At 47.6% G+C, this 15,024-nt stretch overlaps 1 long non-coding RNA gene across 1 annotated transcript; it reads right to left on the bottom strand.

The window, feature by feature from the left end:
- Positions 1-233: 233 nt before the first annotated feature.
- Positions 234-4,459, bottom strand: LOC123160058 (uncharacterized). Its single transcript, XR_006479979.1, has 2 exons — positions 1,792-4,459; positions 234-1,169 (listed from the first exon to the last, which is right to left on the bottom strand). It is a non-coding gene; the product is annotated as an uncharacterized lncRNA (long non-coding RNA).
- Between the last annotated feature and the right edge of the window lie 10,565 nt (positions 4,460-15,024).

Raw genomic sequence — 15,024 nt, 5'->3', positions numbered from 1 at the left:
TTTCGAAAGTTTCTAAATGTTAGGTACTACAAAAGAACATGATTTATGTTGGATCATTGCAATTGCCCTGTAAAATTACTTGACATGATATATATGTAGCAAAAAGCAAACAAGCATTTCGCTAGGAATTTGTAAATTGGAATTGTAGAAAAAAATCATTAAATATATACTAACAATATAAAGTCTTACCTGTGTGACAACAAAACGCCATTCTTATCCAGGTATAAAAAAAGCAAAAGATAACATTGCATTTATTTTCCTTGCTAGAAGGGCAACCACTAAATCCTGATAATCATAACAATTGTGCTTATTAGACTATCATCCATAGCACTTGGGATGTGATTGACATGCCCGAGCCCTTATTATAACTGTCACACAGCCATGGTATTTTATGAAGTCAAAAGTATAATATGAAATATTACGAGATCAATGAGCTCCCACAGTGTGTCATGTTTCCATGTGTAGATCTGAACTTCATCTTTTGGCTCCTTTGGTCTCTCAGAAAATTGTTCGTGTAGGTGATGGCCACCAACATGGAAAGAAACAACTAGAATAAGTTTTTCGTATTACTGTGTATCTGTTCACAAATATGCAAGAGCTCTTATATCAGATCAGCTCATTTCAAAACTATGATAACCAGAGCTCCTAGAATGAATAAACAGATGTGTAGATATGATGAATATATTAGATAGAAATACTAACAATACATTTCTAACAAATGAAGTGCATCATTCTAAATAAGATATGCTATCTTCAGGCTGGAAATGCAAGCAGTCCAACATTAACAACAATATTTTTTTAAATGAAAACAGTGTTGCAATATAAGAATATTCAACATAAGCAGTATCAAAGATTTAGCTATTTCATTTCATGGTGAAATTAAGAATTGCTATATTATAAAAAATAGTGGTGAAAGGATCACATGATATATATCAAAGTTTACCGTGGCAACAAAAACACAAAAAGATGACCCATAAAGACACATTAATATAGTAACAATTGTATATAGTTGTCTATAATCATGCAAAGTTACTTTTCACTTGATATGAACCATGGCAGGCTATGTACGAATATTCAATGTTGGCTTATACATACCCAAAATGGTGTACTTCACCAAACTGTTGAAGAAGCTCCTGTCGGCATGCTCGGCGTAGAAGAGTGATGCCTCTCTGCAACACATCTATCATGTATTGTAATATAGTAAAGCAAGTATTTTAAGATTCTTCAAACTTTATAGTTGAGGCATTGTACATTAAGTTGTAGGTGAGCAGTACTGCAGTTGGCAATTTTAGAACATGATTGCTAGCTCAATGGTGAAAATAAATACTAATGGTCAAACAGACAACAAAAAAGGAGGCATTAGCATGAGGAACATATGCTCCAGCAATTTATGATTTATTACCATGTATTACACAAGGATGTAGTTGATCAACTTATGTAGTAATAGAGTTCTACATGTTATGCATCAGGAAGATATGATCCTTTGGTCCCTGATTTTTCCTATATTAGATAAGGGTGTAGTTGGTCAATGTTAGATAAGGATGTAGTTGGTCAACTTCAACCTTGGGCAGTAGTGGATTTATATTTGTCGAGATTCAATATTTCACCAAAGCACTCTTTACAATAGCAATACAGTGCATTTGCCAGTAGTTGTGATGTTTCTATGTACAAGAGGATACTCGCTGAGTGACATGCATAGCCCAATTTGTTTTTATCAACAACAATTAGTAGTACATTTGTGAAATTCAGAATGTGTACACCCTGAAATGCTTCAGATTCACGAATACGTACCTGGCTGTGTACCTTTCTAAGGTGCCGACAAGTTGATTAGACAGCAAAACTGCACCGACGGTGAGGAAAGAGGGCCACTGCTTCGTCTTCCCAGTAATCCGTTGGGGGAAAGGAGGAACAACGACTTCGTACCATGCCACTGTCTTGTTCGGCTGGCCACCCCTATGTACGAACCCCGTCTTGAACAGACCGACGATGCCGCCGGAATGGAAGCACTGCAGCGGCGACGCCATGGGGACTGCCGGAGCCGCCTCCGGCCCTCCGCGACCGAACCACCGCCGCCGCGTGCCTATCCGACTCCCACCCATCGCCAGGCAGGCAGGCTCCGTCGTGGCGCCAAGCATTCCCGTTGCAGCACCGCCGCTATAACCCGACGGGCGTGGATGTCAGCTGTGTTGGAAATTCGCCCTCAAGATCGATTATATCAAATCACGACGAACACACGCACACAAAAACTGATAGCCAAGAGCCCATGTCGTGCCCTCTATTTTCCTCTTTATTGCTTTTCTATTTTCTTGCCACACGACGTTATAAAGCTATAGCCTGCCCATGTATATATACACGTCTGACCAAGCCATCACGCTCAACTCTATCCTAATCCGACTCTATATTCTAATCAGACTCATATTAGTATTGCCTATACTAGACACGCCAAATAAACTCTAATCCAAACCGGACTCCTACTACATGCCCTCACGTTGGCATGCAAGCCATGTCTCCAACTCTAATACGTAATTTGGATTAATCTCTAACAATCTTTCCCTAATCCAAACTTACCACATCTACGACTCGACTAAACATGTCATGTCTGTATGCTGAGTATGACCCGCCTGTAAACATGCAGTGCCTCCTTGCCCAGCCATGTTGTGCCACCGTCATTGCTTGGCCGCTGCCTTGCACTCGGTTCGCACCATACTCCTTGTACTTGCTTGCAATAGATCCACTCTCCATTGCTCGCACACCTCCTCGCTTTACGATGGCTTCGCCTACCACCGTCCGCCTTCGGCATCACACCGAATCCACACTGGCCGCAACCAGGAAGCTCCACGGGGACGTGGACATGACTCACGGAACACCGTGCAAACCGCTTCCACTCCAACGAATCATCACCAAGATGAGCACTTGGACACGACGACGACTCACAGACGCAACGACGACTGATCGTGCAAACTCGCACGACTCCTTCACTCATCTGACTCCCCCGGACGATGATCTTGATGAGCTCCAGCGCCGCACCTCGGCACCACCGCTCCCATCAACGATCATCTTCCATCACTATGCTGACGATAGCATGCCGCATCCCTCCTTGTCGCTCCACAGAACGATGGTCGCTTGATCCTTCGTGTCGCTGCACCATCCAGCAACTTCATCGCCCGCCCCGAGGCGCTAGTCGGGTCGCAACCCCGGGGCAAGCGCTAGACACCTGAACCTTGCTCTAGATACCAATTGTTGGAAATTCGCCCTTAGGATCGATCACATCAAATCACGACGAACACGCGCACACAAAAACTGATAGCCAAGGGCCCATGTCGTGCCCTCTATTTTCCTCTTTATTGCTTTTCTATTTTCTTGCCACACGACGTTACAAAGCTATAGCCTGCCCATGTATATATACACGTCTGACCAAGCCATCACGTTCAACTCTATCCTAATCCGACTCTATATTCTAATCAGACTCATACTAGTATTGTCTATACTAGACACGCCAAATAAACTCTAATCCAAACCGGACTCCTACTACATGCCCTCACGTTGGCATGCAAGCCACGTCTCCAACTCTAATACGTAATTTGGATTAATCTCTAACAAGCTCTCCCTAATCCAAACTTACCACATTTATGACTCGACTAAACATGTCATGTTTGTACGCTGACTATGACCCGCCTGGAAACATGCAGTGCCTCCTTGCGCAGCCATGTTGTGCCACCGTCATTGCTTGGCCGCTGCCTTGCACTCGGTTCGCACCATACTCCTTGTACTTGCTTGCAATAGATCCACTCTCCATTGCTCGCACACCTCCTCGCTTTACGATGGCTTCGCCTACCACCGTCCGCCTTCGGCATCACACCGAATCCACACTAGCCGCAACCAGGACGCTCCACGGGGACGTGGACATGACTCACGGAACATCGTGCAAACCGCTTCCACTCCAACGAATCATCACCAAGATGAGCACTTGGACACGACGACGACTCACAGACGCAACGACGACTGATCGTGCAAACTCGCACGACTCCTTCACTCATCTGACTCCCCCGGACGATGATCTTGATGAGCTCCAGCGCCGCACCTCGGCACCACCGCTCCCATCAACGATCATCTTCCATCACTATGCTGACGACAGCCTGCCGCATTCCTCCTTGTCGCTCCACAGAACGATGGTCGCTTGATCCTTCGTGTCGCTGCACCAGCCAGCAACTTCATCGCCCACCCCGAGGCGCTAGTCGGGTCGCAATCCCGGGGCAAGCGCTAGACACCTGAACCTTGCTCTAGATACCAATTGTTGGAAATTCGCCCTCAGGATCGATCACATCAAATCACGACGAACACGCGCACACAAAAACTGATAGCCAAGGGCCCATGTCGTGCCCTCTATTTTCCTCTTTATTGCTTTTCTATTTTCTTGCCACACGACGTTACAAAGCTATAGCCTGCCCATGTATATATACACGTCTGACCAAGCCATCACGTTCAACTCTATCCTAATCTGACTCTATATTCTAATCAGACTCATACTAGTATTGCCTATACTAGACACGCCAAATAAACTCTAATCCAAACTGGACTCCTACTACATGCCCTCACGTTGGCATGCAAGCCACGTCTCCAACTCTAATACGTAATTTGGATTAATCTCTAACAAGCTGATCGAACCAATCAAGCCACTACGGCGGGGGAGGAGGATACCGACGAGTACAACATGAGACGGGAGGATGGGCTTGACGCGCGGCATGGAGGAGAGATGGCAGGGAGAGGAGGGGCTGGCCGACGTAGTGGAGGGGAGAGGAGGATGCGGCGACGTCGTCGATGGAAGGTAGCGGCGGGGACAAAAGAAGGCTCGAGATCGAGAGAGCGAGAACCTGAGAGGTGCCATAGTGTGGTGAGGATAAGGACGTATAGGGCTTGTTTGGATTGCAGCCCCGAGCTGCTTTACCAAAATTTTGGAGTTGACCAGCTGCGTTGGTTGCCATTTGGATTGCAACCAAAATTTTGGTAGTGCGCCAACCTTGGGGCCATTCTTGCACTTTTCACGCCTTTGCATGGGCGAGGTCATGGCGGCAGAATTCTTCGCCAATAATTTGGCGAGCCCTGAATTGGCAGGGCGGGCATAGTACCTAAAAAAATGAATTCTAGCAGGCTCGAGCTTGGGACATCTCCTTTTGGGATGGCCTCAGCTCAGAAAGTTGGGCCCCGGATGGACGCCTCAAGCTGTCTAAAAAGAGTTCCTGTTATTTTGAAAATAGCACTAAAAAAAGGTACTCCCTCCTTCCCATTTTATTAGGCGTATTATGCAGTCAATTTTCTCTATAGAGTAGTCATTGAGGATCGCTAATTTCCTGGAGATGGTCACAAGAGATCGTGCATGCCTCCTTTCTTTTTTTATGAGTCGTGGATGCTTCCTGCTAGGATGGCTCAACTAGGGATAAATGTTGCATTAATTTCCGTGCTAAAACTAATACCCCAAACAATATGGGAAGGAGGGAGTATTTTGCAAATAAAAACAGCTTTGTTAGTCTCAGTTTTGTTTTAGTATATTATATATGTTTATATAATGCAGTATAAAATATATTTTTATATATTTATGTCTTTCACTTTTGTTCATCAATATGAAAAGCAATGGATTCAGATGATGTTTTAAAAAAAATCAAGTGATATAGCCATCTAAGTAATGATGACGGAGCGGACTGAAACACCACGAGAAGAGGTGAATACAAATAATCCTTCTTTATATGTATATTTTACATGATAATAATACAAATGGTGCATTATTATATGATTATTTTTGCAGAATATGTCAGAGATAGAGATGTATTCTGGCGACGTTCAAAAAGAATCACTAGAGATATTATTAATGTCATTGAATTAATCATGTCTCCCACAATAAAACCAAATTTGTGGACATTGGAGATGCCTTGTTATCAAACAGCGAGTTGGAATGCCTTATAAATGATGATATGTTCTTTCACGATGGTGTAAGACCAATCGCATAAACTTTATACTTAATAACATAAACCATAAATCATATCTAATATCATAAATATATTCTAAATGTGGAATTACATGTGATAAATGTGTATGTATATTGTATGCGTGCTCACGAAAATCTATGAGACAGGGCGGATGAAAAAGCTACATATTTTTAGCACGTCGGTATTTGGTCAAATAAAAAATATGGCAAAAACGATATAGATCCATCAAAATATCGTCACATTGTACAACATGTTAATACTTATTACCACAAGATATGGTTAGACATGGACCCATCAAAATATTCGTGGTGAGTATTTTCCGTTAGACATTTTAAGACCTTCCACGCAGTGGCGGAGCTTGAGACAAAATTAAGGGGGGCATGGACTGGGGGGGGGACATAATTGCTTTTTGGGCTGATTTTTAGTGGACAAATAGGCATATTACTAAAGGATACAACACATTTCTTATGAGCTGGGGGCATGGCTAAGGTTAGCCCCATGAAACTCTACCACTGCTTCGAAGTGAAGTATTCGTGCTAACCATATATATATTGATTGTGCAGGATGGATATGAGTTGACAAAGAAGTTTTTATTATATACTTGCTCAAATATCATGCGAATGAAACTAAAGACAACATTCCTGATATTGTGCGAGAATTTCTTAAGCCCCATCAAGTAGATCTTAATTTGGAATATAATTTTAGTTGGATCATCACTCTATATATATAGTCAAATTGCCTTTTTTTATCAACTTACATTGTAAGTTGAAAGATCGTGGATGTCGCCTAGAGGGGGGGGGGGTGAATAGGCGCTTTAAAATAATTACGGTTTAGGCTTGAACAAATGCGGAATAAACCTAGCGGTTAATTTATCAAGCACAAAACCTACAACAACTAGGCTCACCTATGTGCACCAACAACTTATGCTAAGCAAGATAAGCAACTATGCGATAGCAAGATATATGACAAAGAACAATATGGCTATCACAAAGTAAAGTGCATAAGTAAAGGGGCTCGGGTAAGATATAACCGAGGCACGCGGAGACGATGATGTATCCCAAAGTTCACACCCTTGCGGATGCTAATCTCCGTTTGGAGCGGTGTGGAGGCACAATGCTCCCCAAGAAGCCACTAGGGCCACCGTAATCTCCTCACGCCCTCGCACAATGCAAGATGCCGTGATTCCACTAAGGGACCCTTGAGGGCGGTCACCGAACCCGTACAAATGGCAACCCTTGGGGGCGGTCACCGGACCCGTACACTTTGGCAACCCTTGGGGGCGGTCACCGGTACCCGTCAAATTGCTCGGGGCGATCTCCACAACCTAATTGGAGACCCCGATGCTTGCCCGGAGCTTTACACCACAATGATTGAGATCCGAACACCACCAACTGTCTAGGGCGCCCAAGCATCCAAGAGGAACAAGCTCAAGGGCACCAAGCACCCAAGAGTAATAAGCTTCTCAACTTGTAACTTCCACGTATCACGTGGAGAACTCAAACCGATGCACCAAATGCAATGGCAAGGGCACACGGAGTGCCCAAGTCCTTCTCTCCCAAATCCCACCAAAGCAACTAATGCTAGGGAGGAAAATGAGAGGAAGAACGAATGAAGAACACGAAGAACTCCAAGATCTAGATCCAAGGGGTTCCCCTCACTTAGAGGAGAAAGTGATTGGTGGAAACGTGGATCTAGATCTCCTCTCTCTTTTCCCCCCAAAACTAGCAAGAATCCATGGAGGGATTGAGAGATAGCAAGCTCGGGGAAGGTCAACAATGGGGGAAGAACACGAGCTCAAAGGATTAGGTCTCAATGGAGAAGAAGACCCCCTTTTCTAGGTGGGGAGAAAATCCAACCGTTATCCCCTCACTCAGCCCGAACGACGCGGTACTACCGCACGGAGCTGCGGTACTACCGCGGTTGGCTGCGGTACTACCGCTGCAGGTTGCGGTACTACCGCATGTGCAGTACTGGCCAGATGAAGACCTGTTGCACAGGGCAACGAGCGGTAGAACCGCCGAAGCGGTACTACCGCGCGCCCCTACGGTACTACCGTAAGGCAGGCAACACTAGGCGCAGAGAAAGCACGGAAGTAAAAAATTACTTCTGTACCTACTTCCGCTGAGGGAGGACCTGCGCAAAACTCCGGCATGGTACTACCGCACACGAAGAGCGGTACTACCGCGTAGGGCGCAGATGTAAAAAATTACATCCGCCCCTACTTCCGCTCATGCTGCTAAGCCTGGCCAAAGCTCACGGTACTACCGCGCCCGCGGCGCGGTACTACCGCCTAGGGCGCAGATGTAAAAAATTACATCTGCCCCTACAACCGCTCGAGCACCCGCGCCTGGCCTGAGGCCACGGTACTACCGCTCCCACAGAGCGGTACTACCTTGAGCACCTGCAGTACTACCGCAAGGGCATGCGGTACTACCGCTCCAGAGAGCAGTACTACCGCATGCCCCAGATTAGCAACACTAGGAGTCCTTCATTTTGCAGAGAAGACAACAGAGGGAAACAATAAAACCAGAACTGCCATAACTTCTGCAAATGAGCTCCGAATTGAGCAAACTCAAGCTTGTTGGATACAAGACAACTCAAGCTTGTTGGTTATAGTAAGAAGAGGCAGGGGAGGTATGCCTAACAAGCAAAGGAGTGAAACCTCCAACAGAGAAGAACCGGCATACCCTCCAACATCGAAAACATCATAGAAGACGCATGTGAACTCCGTTTTCGATGAACTCGAGCTTGTCATAAAAATGACCATAAGCTCCAAAACTCGCAAGGAGAAGAACCAAACAAGAACCAATAAATATGATGCAAGGATGCAATGGTTTGAGCTCTCTATGAACGATACGATCAAGCAACTCATAGAGAGAGCCCCCTTGATAGTACGACAATCGATCCTATAACCCGGTCTCCCACAACTACCATGAGACCGGTAAAATAGAAAACCTATCAAGGGCAAACCTTTGCCTTGCACAAAGTCCACTTGAGCTAGATGATGACGATCTACTCCTCCTCAAGATGGACCACCTTTCTTGATTGCGTTGGCTCGATGAAGACTAGTTGATTGCTCATCTTCACAAGTCCATTGTCACCACAATGGACGGCAAGCTTCACGCACTTGATCTCTTTGTGATACATCACTTGAACTTGCACACCGTAACCTAACCCCACAAAGAACTCTCACGAAGACCATGGGTTAGCACACAAACCGTAATGGACAATGATTACCATACCATGGGATCACTTGATCCCTCGTCACATCTTGTGCGCTTTGTGTGTTGAATCTTTCCAACTCTCTTCATTTGGATGATGTCTTGAAGGTGGACATGAATGATCACACAATCTTATTCTTCAAGACATGCTTGCAATAAGCTCAACACTCACATGACCGGTCTTTGGATAATTCCTTAATAGCACCATGGTCATCACAAACTCTCCTTGAAACCAACAAATGGACTCCAAGAAAAGCCTATGGACAAGCCCTTCAAATATAACTCAAGGCAACCATTAGTCCATAGAGATTGTCATCAATTGCCAAAACCAAACATGGGGGCACCGCATGTTCTTTCATAAGTGAAATGGACTTCATTTATTACCTGATTGTACATGTGGTATCTCTACTATACATGTGAAATTTAGCATGCATTTATGTTTATGTAACTCTAAGAAAATATTTCAAAAGCCCGTGGCAACGCACGGGCATTCTACAAGTCATCACGGGTATGCCGGCGCGCGTGACACTGTGGCTGGCTAAATTGGGAAGGTGGAGAAATTTTGGGAAGGATCGAAGAAACGAAAAGGAATCTGAGCAGAAACACGACAAGGTCTGTTTGAGCGTCTTCACCGGCCAAAAAAAACATGATCTTAATTATCTTCTTTCTGAGGAAATGAGCTTAATTATCTTTTATTTCTAAGGAAATGAGCTTAATTATCTAAAACTGAATTTAGGGGGAAAACAAACTTTATTTTTGTCTGTTTTCCCCCGAAAGAGGTTCTGGATAGTGTTTCCAGTCGCGTCAAGGGCTGCCCCGGCGAGGGCGGCAGGTGTTGCGAGTCGGGCGAGCGTAGGCATGACAAATGGTGTGTCCGGGCATGGCTAGGGGTGCGCCGGCGTGCGCGGTAGTGGCAGTGGGCCATCGGTGAATGGTGCGGGTGGTCGAGTCGGGAGAGGCATGCGATGGGATAGAGGCGGGAGTGAATGACAATTTATTTCCTAACGAAGATGTACTTAAGATGCGATGATTCCTAGCTAAGATGTTGTGGAGATGATTAGAATTAATTAGTAAATATGTGAATTTGATGTGATATCACATTGGGGCAATCCGGTTAATAAACGTTGGATATGTGGCCGAGATCTAAAGTTTCCGCCTCAACTCGCTTGTTTAATAGTAAGTAATAATATGTAATAATTATATAACAATGAAAATGGAGATTGAGATGGAGATGATCCTCTCCTCGAGTACTTTCCACATATGCCTTGGACCCTTCCTGAATAAGCCCATGTATGCAAGGAAATGATAAAACAAGAAAGTTTGTACATCTCAACAATTATTAGCGATTTGCAGGCAGGTTCAAGTGCGAAAATACATAAAAAATCTGAGAACATTCAGTTTAAATGAGGGGTGAATATGAGTGTAAAATCCACTCATCAAGTACAATGGATCATGAATTATGGGTGCAGTAACCTTGCAGGTGGTTGAGAGAGGGATGCAAATAAGTTTTGTACTCGAGAAATATATGAGGAGGAGGTTTTGCCAATTGGGTGGTACAAAACTTTCAGATTTATGAAAGAATTTCACCAAGAAAACATTGCACAAGGACCACTTATACACATTGTCGAAAGCACTCAATATATTCGTCAAAGAAAACACAACATGCAATTTGTTATACAGACAACAATCGTTATCACTTATTTAAGTTCAAACAAATGCATCACATAGCCACTCCAAGAACCAGACAGCTACACCCAGACCAATTTCTACAACAGAAATCATATTGGCAACATACTCTCCGTACCGAGTTAAAAAGAGTTGGAGAAAGAAAAGTTCAAAAAATAGACCGAGAATCCTATCTAATAGAATGACTACAAATCAACATGTCTATTGAATACATCTTGCAAACACACTGGCTTTTGGAATCTCACATCAAAATACAGATTGGTAAAGGCAAACCTCACCATCTCTACAGTAGTAACACGACAAATTACATAGGAAGTACTGACAAGGTAGTGTACAAAAGACTAGTTCCTTATTTCAGATATATGTTTGCATTAGCAGTACAGAAGTGCAATGGCATATTAACTTTGTTTGTAAACAAAATGAGTACCACACCACACGATCTATTATTTAGATGATGCAGTGTTTGATTAGAATTAACTATGACTTATGGAGTTTGGCTTGGCCAACCAAATCCAAAAGCACATAAATAGGTATTTTTGTCTTACAAGCCAAAAAGCCAAATTTAAACCTAACCAAACACCCTCCTAAAAAAGCAAAGGACATTAACCAAGTAGCGAAAATTAGAACAGGAGAAGGTATATACTAGACCAACATTTTCTTTTACCCTATTCCTATTGTACGACAATTGTGTAGCTGATAGAAAAACATCTCATTTACATGATAGAATCCTGGAACCTAACTATCTTCTAGCCATTTTTAGTCCAAATTAATATTCCTGTATATTGTAAATAAGTTCACGAGCTCATTTGATGAGTATATTTTATATCATGTTATAGATCATTCGTTGCATAAAAAATTCTCGTATCATGTCTAAGGATACATTTTTTTTCTCGTCTAGTGCAGGAAGACTTAGATTAAGGGCTTCTCAGAATCACCTAGGGGGTTGGGCGGGGAGAAGAAAATTTGTAGCACGACGCCTTCAACAATGTAACAATGCCCACAAGCGTTGCCGTCATCAGTTTGGACTCAGGGTGGACACGGTCCGGGCCGGTCCGGTCCCGGTCCGAGCCGCCGTTTGGACCGGACGCCGGCGATCCGGGCCGGACCGGACCGAGCTGCGCAGCGGTCCTGATTACAGGGACCGGACCGGCTGGCATGAAGCTCGGTGCGGACCGGCGGTCCTGGCGGTCCTGGTGACGTCCAGTCACTGCCATGTGGGCCCAGGACATCGGAGTGGTGGTCGGAGTAGCAGCACGGTGGCCGGAGCCGGAGAAGAAGCATATGATGCACGACGGCGCAAGAGAAAGGCACGGGAGAGAGAGAGGGAGCAGCATGGTGCGAGGCAGAGGCGTGGTGGCGCGAGGGGACGACGGCGAGAGGTAGAGGCGCGACGGCGCGAGGTTGTGCCGGGGAGAGGAAGTCGAGGAAGATGGCGGCGCAGGGGAGGAAGAGGGCGGCGCGTGCGAGGAAGAGGAAGCAGTGGCAGTTCGCTAGGTCACGCACGCCCCTCTTATTAGCTTTATTGGGCTGGGCTCTTCTGATTAGCTTTATTGGGCTCGGCCTTCGGTCCTCCGAGCCAGACCGAGCTTTAACCGGACCGGACCGACCGAATTTCGGTCTCGTTTTCACGGACCGGACCGGCCATATTATCTAGCGAGCCAGGCCCGTACGGTCCGGTCCATAACGGGCCGCGGTCCGGGCCAGAAGCCCGCTCGTCCCGTCCACCCTGAGTTTGGACCACCGCCAAAGCCCGGCTTATGCCAACAATTTTGCCTCACAAAGCCTACGACCGAAGTCCACCGGCCCGCTAGACGGAGCTCGAACAAGCCCATCGACCTAGGGGCCTGCACCGGCCATATCCATCATTGTGACACCCTTTATCACGATAGTAGTCTAGGGTTTCACTGAGAACCCGCATGAGACCGTTGTCACATATGAGATGCACTACCTAGAGCCAGAGCCACATCAACACTTGTCAATGTCGTCGGGCCATGACACTCCTGTAGGAGCCAAGCGGCATGGGGCTTAGGCCGACAACATTGACGGGGTGGAAGAGGAGGCGACAATAGTGAAAGCTAGGGTTTCTCCCGTGTCGTCTGGCGAGGGTGACACCCCTTACCGTGAGGCCTGCATCGGCCATATCCATCATCGTGACACACCTTGTACCACGAGAGTAGTTGAGGGGTTCACCGAGAAGCCGCGTGAGACCGTGAATTACTGCTCTTGGGCAGTGTTGCAGCCCGTGAATTTACATTGGATGTGAGAAGCCAAGGAGTCCACCATGTCTAGGAAATTGTATCTGCTTTTATTTTGTGACCCTCTTCAGGGGACACAAATACTCGGCCAGAACTGCAGCACCCACACACTGCCGCCGCCTCTCCCCCTTCCAAGTTCCCACCCCACCATCTCCTCCGATTTCCACGGGTTTCCCCCCCAGTCCACGGCCTCCTACGAGATGGCCCCGACGCTGACGGAGCTCCCGGGCGGCCTCCTCACCGAGATCCTTCTCCGGCTGCCCGCGCTGGAGGACCTCGCGCGCGCCTCGGCCGCCTGCCCCGCGTTGCGCCGCGTCGCCATCGACGGCGCCTTCCTGCGCCCCTTCCGCCGCCTCCACGCCCCGCGGCTCCTCGCCTTCCTCGACCTCGACGGCTTCCAGCCCGCGCTCCCGCCCCACCCCTCCGCGCCCGCCGCCCGCGCGCTCGCCCGCGCCGCCGACTTCTCCTTCTCCTTCCTCCCCTCCCACTGCCGCTGGGTCCCCATGGACGTCCGCGACGGCCGCGTCCTCCTCGGCCGCGACCACACGCAGGACGCGCGGGCCCCGATCTGCAGGGAGCTTGCGGTGTGCGACCCCCTGCACCGGCGCTACGTCCTGCTCCCCTCGGTGCCCGACGCCCTCGTCGCCTCGGCGGAGCGCCCGCCGCCCGTGCGACGCAGGCCCTTCGACGAGCCTCTCCTCCTCCCACTCAACGAGAACGATGAAGGGACGGCATTCACGGTGATCTCTATGGTGCATTGCGAGACTAAGCTGGCCCCCTTCGTATTCTCTTCGACCACCGGGCAGTGGCGAGCCGCGGCACCCATGCTTTGGTCAGCCATGCCTGTGTCGCCCATGGACCATACTTATCTCAGGCGGCATCACGCCTATGGCTGCTTCTACTGGGAGTCCACCCTCATCAAGAGGAGAGAGTTGCTTGTGCTCAACATCCAGAGCATGGAGTTCTCCATTGCTGAACTCCCATCCTCTGGTTGGGGCACGCTAGGCGTCGCCATTGTGGAGGCAGGGGAGGGCAGGCTTGGGCTGTTTGGTATCCGTGATGGAACTGCAGGTGGCAAACCTGACCTATGCTATACAGTTAGGCGTAACAAAGGCAAGAATTCTGGTCAATGGCAGATGGTGAAGACATTTGTGTTGGCGCCACCTCCTCGCCGCAGCGCCCTTCTTCTACCTCTTGCCTCACACAAGGAGAAACTCCACACACACCCACGCACACATGCACCAAGGAAGAACTCACAAGCTTTGCCAAGAGACTCCCTTGGTGATCACACAGTGGCTACATTGTTTCTCCAGCCCTCACGGCCCCTTTTCATTGCTCAATGTGACACATATATACACAGGAGGGCACACAGCCAGCCATCACGTCTGGCCATCACGCACGCACTAACCGGCCAGCACATCCAGCCACTACTCCAACTAACTCCATGCATGATGCTATCCATTCCTATCCATGCGCCACCAACACACGCCAAGAGCCACCGGCTTGGACTCATTCCAGGCAAACTACACCGACTCATCCATGCACTAACTAACCGAGTGACCTGACTAGCTAGTACCGTATTAAACGTCACCTAACATGGTTTACTCCAACACACTCCCCCTAAACCATGATCTCGCCGTTACCGGAGTTGTTGCAGCTCCTGTCATTGTCGTCGTCATGGCCGTGACCCAGCCCGCGGATCCGACCCGGCGCATCGACGCCGGTCGCACCGCCACGGACCCGACCTGGCGCACTCGCCGAGCTCCATCTCCGCCGGCGACACACGCCTGGCGTCCCTTTGCGTCCCGCACGTCCCGCACGCATCCGACGTGCCCGACGAGCCCGACCGCACCAGTGCGTCCCGCACGTCCCGCGCGCATC

The sequence above is a fragment of the Triticum aestivum genome, chromosome 7B (genome assembly GCF_018294505.1).
Source record: "Triticum aestivum cultivar Chinese Spring chromosome 7B, IWGSC CS RefSeq v2.1, whole genome shotgun sequence".
NCBI classification, from domain to species: Eukaryota; Viridiplantae; Streptophyta; class Magnoliopsida; order Poales; family Poaceae; genus Triticum; species Triticum aestivum.
Note: the sequence above shows the minus strand (reverse complement) of the source record. Positions and strands in the feature narration are given on the sequence as shown.